The following is a 9,807-nucleotide window of genomic DNA, read 5'->3' on the forward strand; positions in this document are numbered from 1 at the left end:
TTATACAATTAGCTAGAGGTGTACAATAAGTATATATTGTAACCTTAAAAAACTATCAAATAAAATTTAATATATCAATACACAAGACGAAACTGACTTCATAATTACGAACCAATTTTCTCTAAGTCCTTTTTGAACTTTATATCAATACATAAATTTCGTCGAAAATTCATAAATATAATTTCTTTTTGATTTATTTTTATATAATAGTTTTCGACGAAAAATGAATTTCGTAAAAAATTCATAAAAATATAATTTCTTTTTGATTTATTTTGTATAATAGTTTTCGACTAAAAATGAATTCCGTCGAAAATTCACAATAATAATTTCTTTTAATATAATAATTTTTGACGGAAAATGAATTCCGTCGAAACTTCATAAATATAATTTATTTTTTATTTATTTTATATAATAGATTTTGATGGAAAATGAATTCCGTCAAAAGTTCACAATAATAATTTCTTTTTAATTTATTTTAATATAATGGTTTACGACGGAAAATGAATTTCGTCAAAAATTCACAATAATAATTTTATTTATTTATTTTTATATAATAATTTTCGACGGAAAATAAATTTCGTAGAAAATTCATAAATATAATTTCTTTTTTTTTTATTTTTATATAATGGATTTCGACGGAAAATGAATTCCGTCGAAAATTCATAAATATAATTTTTTTTTATTTTATATGATAGTTTTCGACGGAAAATGAATTCTGTCGAAAATTCATAAATATAATTTCTTTTTGTTTTATTTTTATATAATGGATTTCGACGGAAAATGAATTCCGTCGAAAATTCATAAATATAATTTTTTTTTATTTTATATAATTGTTTTCGACGGAAAATGAATTCCGTCGAAAATTCATAAATATAATTTTTTTTTGATTTATTTTATATAATAGTTTTTGACGAAAAATGAATTTCGTCAAAAATTTACAATAATAATTTCTTTTTGATTTATTTTAATATAATGGTTTTCGACAGAAAATGAATTCTGTCAAAAATTCATAAATATAATTTTTTTTATTTTATATAATAGTTTTCGACGAAAAATAAATTCCGTCAAAAATTCATAAATATAATTTTTGTTTATTTATTTTATATAATGGTTTTCGATGGAAAATAAATTCCGTGGAAAATTCATAAATATAATTTCTTTTTGATTTATTTTTATATAAAATTTTCGACGGAATTCTTTTTCCGTCGAAAATTCACAAATATATTTTCTTTTTTCTTTTTTTTATAACATTTTCGATAGAATTCGTTTTCCGTCAAAAAATGCGACGGAATCTGTTTTTCGTCGAAAAATTCCGTCAAAAATTAAGACTTTTCTAGTAGGGAGATTAATTGGACAGCTCATGGTTTTATATTTCTAATTGTTTTCTCTTTAAGATTCAATTCCCATATTGTGTTCATCACCTTAAAAAAAATAACTTTCTTGACATCCTGCATTTATATAATATATAGCCATTATACAGCTTTAACTTCATAGTACTTTGGGTTGGATATTCGGCTGAGAGGGAGTATACGCGTGTTGCGTTTCGCATTTAAAGTTTAATAATGAGTCTCACATTAATTGGTAATGAGCTAAGAGAAGTGAATATAAATAGATAAATATATGAACTAAATGCCTTAAAGTTTTGTTTTGTGTCATGGTATTGGACACACTTGATATGGTGGTGTAGCCTTAGCCCATTGGTGGTGATCTCTCGCCGTATTAGCCCATTAATTGGTGATGGTCTTCCTCTATGGACTTTTTCTGAATCTGGCTGATAGTGGTATCACAGCCAGGTTAGGCTCGAGCTAGCCTGGTGTTTGGCTAGAGAATGGGCTAAGTGAAGTGGATGGATCATAAATCCAATGACTTAAGATTTTAGGTTGAGACATTGTGTGGGATCCATTTAATATGGCGGTATAGCCTCAGTCCATTGGTGGTGGTCCCCGCCATGGGCTCCTCCTGGACCCTCCTGACATTGATATCAGAGCCAAATTGGGCTTAGGCTAGTCAGGTGATTGGCTAGAGGAGAGTTGAGTACTTTGGGCCTGGGTGCTGGTTGAGGGGAAGCATACCAATGTTGAGTTTCACACTTGTGGGGGAGACTTTTGGATTATTCAAGTGTGATGGACCTGACATTAGTTGGTAATGGACTAAGTGAAGTAGATATAACTGGATAGACTCATGAACCCAATGACTTAAAGTTTTGAATTGAGACATGATGTCAATCCACTTGATATGGTGGTGTAGCCTTAGCCTATTGGTGGTGGTCTCCCGCCACGGGCTCCTCCTGGACTCACTTTGTAGTAGAATTAAATAAGCATAAGGTATTGCACACAAAAAATAAGCATAAGGTAAACAAAAAAAAGAATAAGTATGCGCAATATCCACATTTCAAGTCCAAAAATCCCTTGCGTGAGAAGATATGTTAGAGAATAATATAAACTATTAAAAATGACATCACCTGGCTGACACTGGTAAAGGCCGGTTTCCACTTGCATAACATATGATATTGTGATTTGAAAAGATAATATTTTCTCAAGTTTGATTATTAAAATAATGATAAAATTAACTAATTTATAATATTATAGGTCTTAAATATTTTTTCACGATAATTACAAACCGATCAAAATTAAATACATAAAAAAATCAAAAATCAAAAATAATTTAATATAAACCAAGCAACATTAAACACGCCTAAAATGATAAAATAATTAAAATTAAATTAATCAAATAAATAAAAAATTAGGAAAAATTGTCGATATAGATATATATATCTAAAATTTAAAAAAATTAAATTAACCTAATAAGTAAAGGGAGATTACGAAATATCCTTCTCCCATATAACTCCAGGTGCATCAAATCCCACCCCAAAGCAACTTCTACTCGATTCTTCCAATTTCTCCAATGAAATGAAATAAATTCATTCTCATACAATAGACACAGAGAATATCACAGTTGGACTCTGATATAATAAAATGAAAGACAGCTCGATTCTGGGAACAGTGGTCAAAGTGTCATTGTTGGAAAAAAAAAACATCAAAATGTTCCGTTAACAGTAAATTTTGTCAAAATGTCACGTGACATATTTTGCTACATTGTGTAGCGAAATATGTGTGCAAATAATTCACTACACGGTGTAGCGAAATATGCCACGTCAGAATACACAGAACCAAAAATACCACGTGTGACACGTGACATTTTTGGTTCTAACGTGACATATTTTGCTATACCGTGTAGTGAAATATTTGCACACATATTTTACTACATAATGTAGCGAAATATGCCACGTGACATTTTGATAAAATTTACTGTTAGCGTACAATTTTAATGTGTGTTTTTCTCAACAATGACTCTTTGGCCACTGTCCCTCGATTCTGTATATATAGTTTTGGAAAAATACGGTTGCGTAGAAAACGAAGTGTTACAGATCTCACAAAATAGTTGAACGTCATTGATTTTATTTTTTATTTTTATTTTTAAAAAAAAGTGAAAGAGAAAGAATGAAATACAAAAATTAAAGATGATGATGATAATTCTATGAAATGTTTGTATAGAAAGTATCTGTGCAAATAACTGCTACTCTATAGTTTTGCTTTTCTTTCGCAGGACTAATCACATGTCATTTTTTGATGTTGTTAAACAGAAAAATGAAAGCGCAAAGAGAACATTATATATTACTTTAATATATTTCAAAAATTAATTATCACATGATTAAGTAAAGAAAATAGTTTTGAGAGAGTCATTCCTACATAGATCTGATTTATTCGTTAATAGAGAAATAAAATATTTATTATTGCATAAACTTGTAATTTTTGTTCAATTTTAATGTTCTTACCTTGACTATTTGTTCAATTTTAATATTTACCTTGACACAAGATAGTAAATATTAACACCGAACATATTACCAAAAAAAAAAAAAAATTAACACCGAACATATAAAGACATCATTCATCATACAGACCTAGTCCGACCCCTACCTAGCTAGTACCTTAACCTGCATATATGCATGGTTTAACCTGGAAAAATCTGATCAATTACACACATTGACATAGTAATGTTAAACGCAATATATAAACAATAAATTAACACTTAATTAAATTGTGTGTCTAATATATATATATATAATGCCACATCCCTTCGGTGGTTAATTTATATCTGTTTTGTACGTATTTGTTAATTAAGTACGAATGATTAAGCTGTCTTCATTGAGTAAAGGGATTCATATATATATATATATATTTGCTCAGCCCCACAATAGTTCACATCAGACGAAAAGATGATGGGGGAGAATGTCAGATCAGAGTGTGGGCATCTTAGCTTTGCTTTCTGTACTTTTCTTCCTTTACCCTCTGGCTTCTCCACCCATGACCCATCTAATAATATAATTGCCAATGTCTTTATTTATTTAATAATACATGATATTGTTAGAAATAGACAATTATACACAAATCACAAACGAAAAAAAATAAAATTTGATACAGTGATTTATCTTGATTCACTTAATATAGCTTACATTCAGTTTGTCTGTATTATATTCACCTCACCGTCACTTGTTATAAGTCACTCGATTTATAAAGAGAACATAAATAAAATTAAAAAATCCTAACAACAGTTATTCATGGGCTCAAGCCAAACTACTATAAAAAAAATTACAATAAATCAGAAGCCTACAATAGTACCTAGCCTCTACTTGCAGTGGCGGAGCTAGCATAGCAACCGTACAGTTATTTAGCCCGTACAATTATTTAGCTACGTCTAAAATATGGCTAATTTTTAAAAATATATCTATAAATTAGCTACAGTGATTTAGCCACGTTTAAAACATGACTAATTTTTAAAAATTAGCCCGAACCAAGAGGCTGCCCCTGGATCCCTATCTGCTCATCTGAGAGTGAAATCTCAATTACCTTTCTAGTGACTCACTTCGACAACAAAAATTTTCATCAACATACAAAATATGAATCATATCCATCAATTAATTATGTTATGTTACAGACAGAGAACAACCATTTTTCCTAACCTTATTGAATCAAGCTTTTCTTCCTTTCTCATATCCTTCTTCCCTGTACTTCCCTTGTCACCTTTCACTTAATTATAAATCGCTGTATATTTACGAGATATAATAATTTCATTTCAAGAATTTTGTTTTATTATTTCTAGCTAGCTACGTATCCCAAGTATGAAAATTATTTGGAACCTTTTTCATTGTATAATATATAGTTATTTTAATCTTCTATATACGTACTATTTCTTTTCACCGATTGGGTCAAAAGAATGGAACATAATATATATATGTAATAACAACAGCATGGTCTTTGCAATATATATATATATATATAGTCACACAAAAAGCTGCTGGTAAATTTCTCTCCCTGCTTCAAATCCCTCAACTCGCGTCAGGGGAGGATATGGGGCTTGTTATAGTAAATTAAAATGCATGGCAGTTTTCCATGAATGGGATGAACAGATCGATGAACTGAAACGAAGCAAACAGTACGACTTCAGACAGCATCAAACCAATAGGTGAGGTCGTAAACTAAAATGCATACTTTTCTAAATTCCATTTAGGAAAAATATAGGTAAAGTTTTTTAAGTGCTTATGATGTTGTTTTCTAATAAAAATATAATATATGAGATAGGGTGTAATTGAGATCTTAATTATGAGTTATACTATGATGGTCGATTTTCTGAGAGATGATAAAATAAAATAAAATTTGATAATGATTTTATATAAGAATCTGTAGATATAACATACGTTTGTTAAATCACTTTTTTATTATTATTTTCCTCAATTCATTATTTACATAAATTGATATAATTTTACCAACAAGGGGGGTCCACATTCATCATCATCATCAAATGGAACATCTTTTTCTCTAGTCCTAACCAGTCAACCCCTAGGGTCAAATATACACCACGACTCTCTCTCTCTCTCTTATTATATGATTGAAGTCATTGAACTATTTTTTATTATATAATTCTTCCAACTTGCGTATAACTTATCTGAGTCATTCACTTTTTTTTTTGGCTTTATTAATCTTATGTTGTAGGAGATAAGTTCTCTCTTACCATAGAGACAATCATAAGTGGAGTCCACTCATTTATAAAAAAATAAAAATTAAACTACACTAAAATTAATGAGTGTGTAAAAAAGAGTGTTATCTTATGTTGCATAAGAATAATATTTCCTTTTTTTTTTTTTTTGCTAAACATCTGAGTCATTCACTTTAACTTATGCATACGTATACTTAGGGGGTTACAAAATATTTTCTTTGTTCGGTTATGACGAGATTAGAAGATTCGCAGGCTTCCTTCGCATCTCTTCATCACACACATGACACATCCAATTTTCAAAGCATGTAAAGTCACTTAGCTGTTTCACAAAAATTATATATTGCGCACCAAAGTAAATACACATGGTCTTTTGCAATTTTCACTTTCTTGTCTCATTCTTATCTTTTGTTTTTAGGGTCTAGCTTGAAAGATAGATTCTATATGGCCTTTCCTCTTTTAAGGATCCAGGACTTTAGTAATGGTTTCTATGGCATTCATCCAGTAAGTTAGCCTTTTCCTCTTTTTAATGTAGCTTTTTTTTTTCCTTTATATCGGATGAGATCATATAAAGGATTTCTCCCTTTAAGCAATTTCAATCATAATAGGACATACAATAATTGCCACTTTCATAGTATCAAATTTTTGTTTGACCCATTGTTCAGCCATCATTGAATCAATTTTGTGTTCGTGGAGATCAGTGTGTCTATACATAATATTTGTTAAATATGATCAAATGAACAGTAAGTAACATTGATGAAAGAGATACTTAACAAAATACTAAGAACAGAGATCTTTACAAAAGGCAAGTTTTTAGTACTGAGTACTTAATTAGATAGCGCTCGCTTCTGTATTTGCTTCTTCCCCTTTAGACCTTTTTTATATGGATGTTGAGGGGTGTTCTCGAGTCTTCAGCTAGACTTAAAAGGATTTGGAATTCAAGTAACATGCGATTTGATAATAACCATATTTCCTATCAAACTTTGAAAATAGTAAACCATTATTAGATAATCTTTCTATCAAATCTCTTTCATTAAAAAGAGGAACATCTAATCCATTGAAGCATATTATTAAGACATTTTTGGGCAATCTTTGTGTACCTTTCTATTTCTTTATGATTTCGGACATAGAAAGTTTCACGACCCCCAGGAGTCATAATTGAAGAACTTTGATGGAGTATTGGATCCCATGTTAATTGTTTCATTCCTTCGAGATTCTTTTAAAGCGTGAATATGTTGACCATTTTTTTAAAACTTTGTTGCAAATTTTGTATATCAATAAACAATGGAAGTTTCTTATTAATATTCATCATCTTATGTAGCCATCGCTAAGGTAGTTCATATTGAGTAGATATGGTTTGTTTGGTCCTATTGTATAAATTGAAAAAAGGATTCTCCAAAAAATGAAAAAGACGTATAGATCGATATGGTTAAGTAGGTACGTTGATCAACCTTAATGGTCACGTTAAGTAAAAGCAAGGATAAATAAAAATACCAAGACATTATGTATGTATATATCACCAACCTATAAGCCCTGACTTAAGTTTATTCGTCGTATATAGACTATAGTTACCAATGTTATTAAAACTGGCCTGGTCATTGACCCTGTTGAGGTACCGAGTTACTGGATCACTGGTTCAACCAGTGGGTAACTGGTTCAACCGCATGACCCGGTAATTATATGCAATTTTATAATTTATATTAAAAAATTATAAACATACTCAAATATCTAAAAAAATTAATAAATATTTCAAATATTTTAATACAAAAAATAATAAATCACATATTATTATCAAATAAAAAATCAAACAAAAATATAATGATCGTGATACGAGACTTTAAGTTCATAAAACGACATCTCTAACTATAAATTAATTCAAACTTTTATGCATAGTACATAATTGAAATAATATTAGTGTTGTAGGTACATAACTTATGTAAGTCAATAAGAAAAAAAAAATCAAATATGACTATTATGATTTTTTTTGAAAAAAAAAATTTAGAATTTTTTTTTTGGACCAGGCCGGGTCACCGGTTTTTATGAAAATAGGACGGATCACACCGGGTCGCACCGGTTCTGATGCATGGTCAGTCCGTTGCTTCAACCGGACCAGTTATATGACCGATTTACCGGTTCTCGAGTCGATCCGGCCGGGTCGATCCGGTTTTAATAAGTATGATAGTTACTCAACAAGAAATTTCGCGTTGGTTGGTTATCCTCTATAAAATGAGTCATATTAAATTTGCGTTTCTTCATTTTAGATTATTTAATTTCAATGTGGCTTCAATTATTAATAGAATTTTGCAATTTTGTTTTGAATTAAGTACTCAAGAATCTGGCTAAACCCTCAAAAAGAGGCCTAAAAGCAGCTGGACTAAAAAGTATGTATAGAAGAAGACAAGGCATTGGAACAGAAGAATATATGCTTTCTCAAACTTAGGGTCATGAAACCTACACACCTTGGGGGGGGATGTTCCTCTTTGCTTTCCATGCCCACTAAACTGGTCGAATAATATTTATGACATTAGATATATTGCATATATATAACTATATTTGTGGTCTCCACTCCATTCCCCCAATTATCTATTGGTTCTTATTACTCTTTATGGTTATTTATTACTTTTGGGTTGATGTAGAGCTGATTGTTTGTGTGCCATCGACGGCAAATAATTTGCCACGATTCACTTGAAGTTATATAGATTCATGCTTGAGTAATTTTGTAGGTCTAACTTTATCTTTTTAAGCTATCGGGGCGTACGTCCACATTAGCTTTTGGTTTTGAGAGAAGTGGGAACGACAGTGACACCATTTGTTTTTCTTCACTCGTACATTCGATTTCCTATTTGGATCAGACCTATTCCATCACTTCCAGATCTACAAACCCTACACTTTCCGATTTATGGGGCGAAATCTTAGTGTTGTGCTTCAGACAAATTAAAAAGGTGTATAATACATTTCTAGTAAGAATAAAAATGAGATTCCTCCATGGTACTCCCTCTTACCCATTTTGATGTAATATGTCAAAGAAGTATTAAATGAATTTGCTTAAAAGTCCCGAATAGGCGAGTGACTCATATTGTACTTTCTTAGGAAATAAAAAAGTGGTTGTGTGAAGAAAGGGGTAGCATACAACCATTACTTATAGTTAATTTTACTCTATAATTGATTAGTCATACGAGTCTATAAATGATGGGGTATATTGCAAATTTGCAATTTTATCTGGGTTGTTTTGACGTGCAAATGACGTAAAAGGGGATAGTGCACGGGTCCAGTTTCTTCATTCTATTCAGCCCAATTGAAAAGTTTAAATGGGCTAGCCTGAAGCCCCCACTGAAATCAACGCCTTGATTCCTCGTGAAAAAAAAATGGGCTCAAGTAGCGAATCCCATTTTGTTTGAAGAAGTTTACAAGTCGCGACACACTAATCATACTTTGTTTTTTTAGGTTGGACTTTTTGTGGGCCTGAGAAGTTGGACTTTTAGAGACGTTTGTGATGTGTGTTAGATTTCAAATAGCCTTTTAATTATGGATTCAGAGTTATACATATAGTTCAATAATTAAATTAAAGAAAATCTATTCCATTTTTATATTGTATTTGTTATTTTCTTCCTCTCTTTTTTTGTGTGTGACTATTTTTACTTTAAACTTTTTGCAAATTTACACGTATCTCGGTGCATAAAGTATCACACAATACAGTTACTCAACATAATTAATTATATAATTTTAGTACAATTTTATGCTATTTTATCTGTGATG

This window comes from Gastrolobium bilobum, unplaced genomic scaffold (genome assembly GCF_033153095.1).
Source record: "Gastrolobium bilobum isolate Gb01-03AN ecotype WA unplaced genomic scaffold, APGP_CSIRO_Gbil_v1 utg2195, whole genome shotgun sequence".
Taxonomy (NCBI): domain Eukaryota; kingdom Viridiplantae; phylum Streptophyta; class Magnoliopsida; order Fabales; family Fabaceae; genus Gastrolobium; species Gastrolobium bilobum.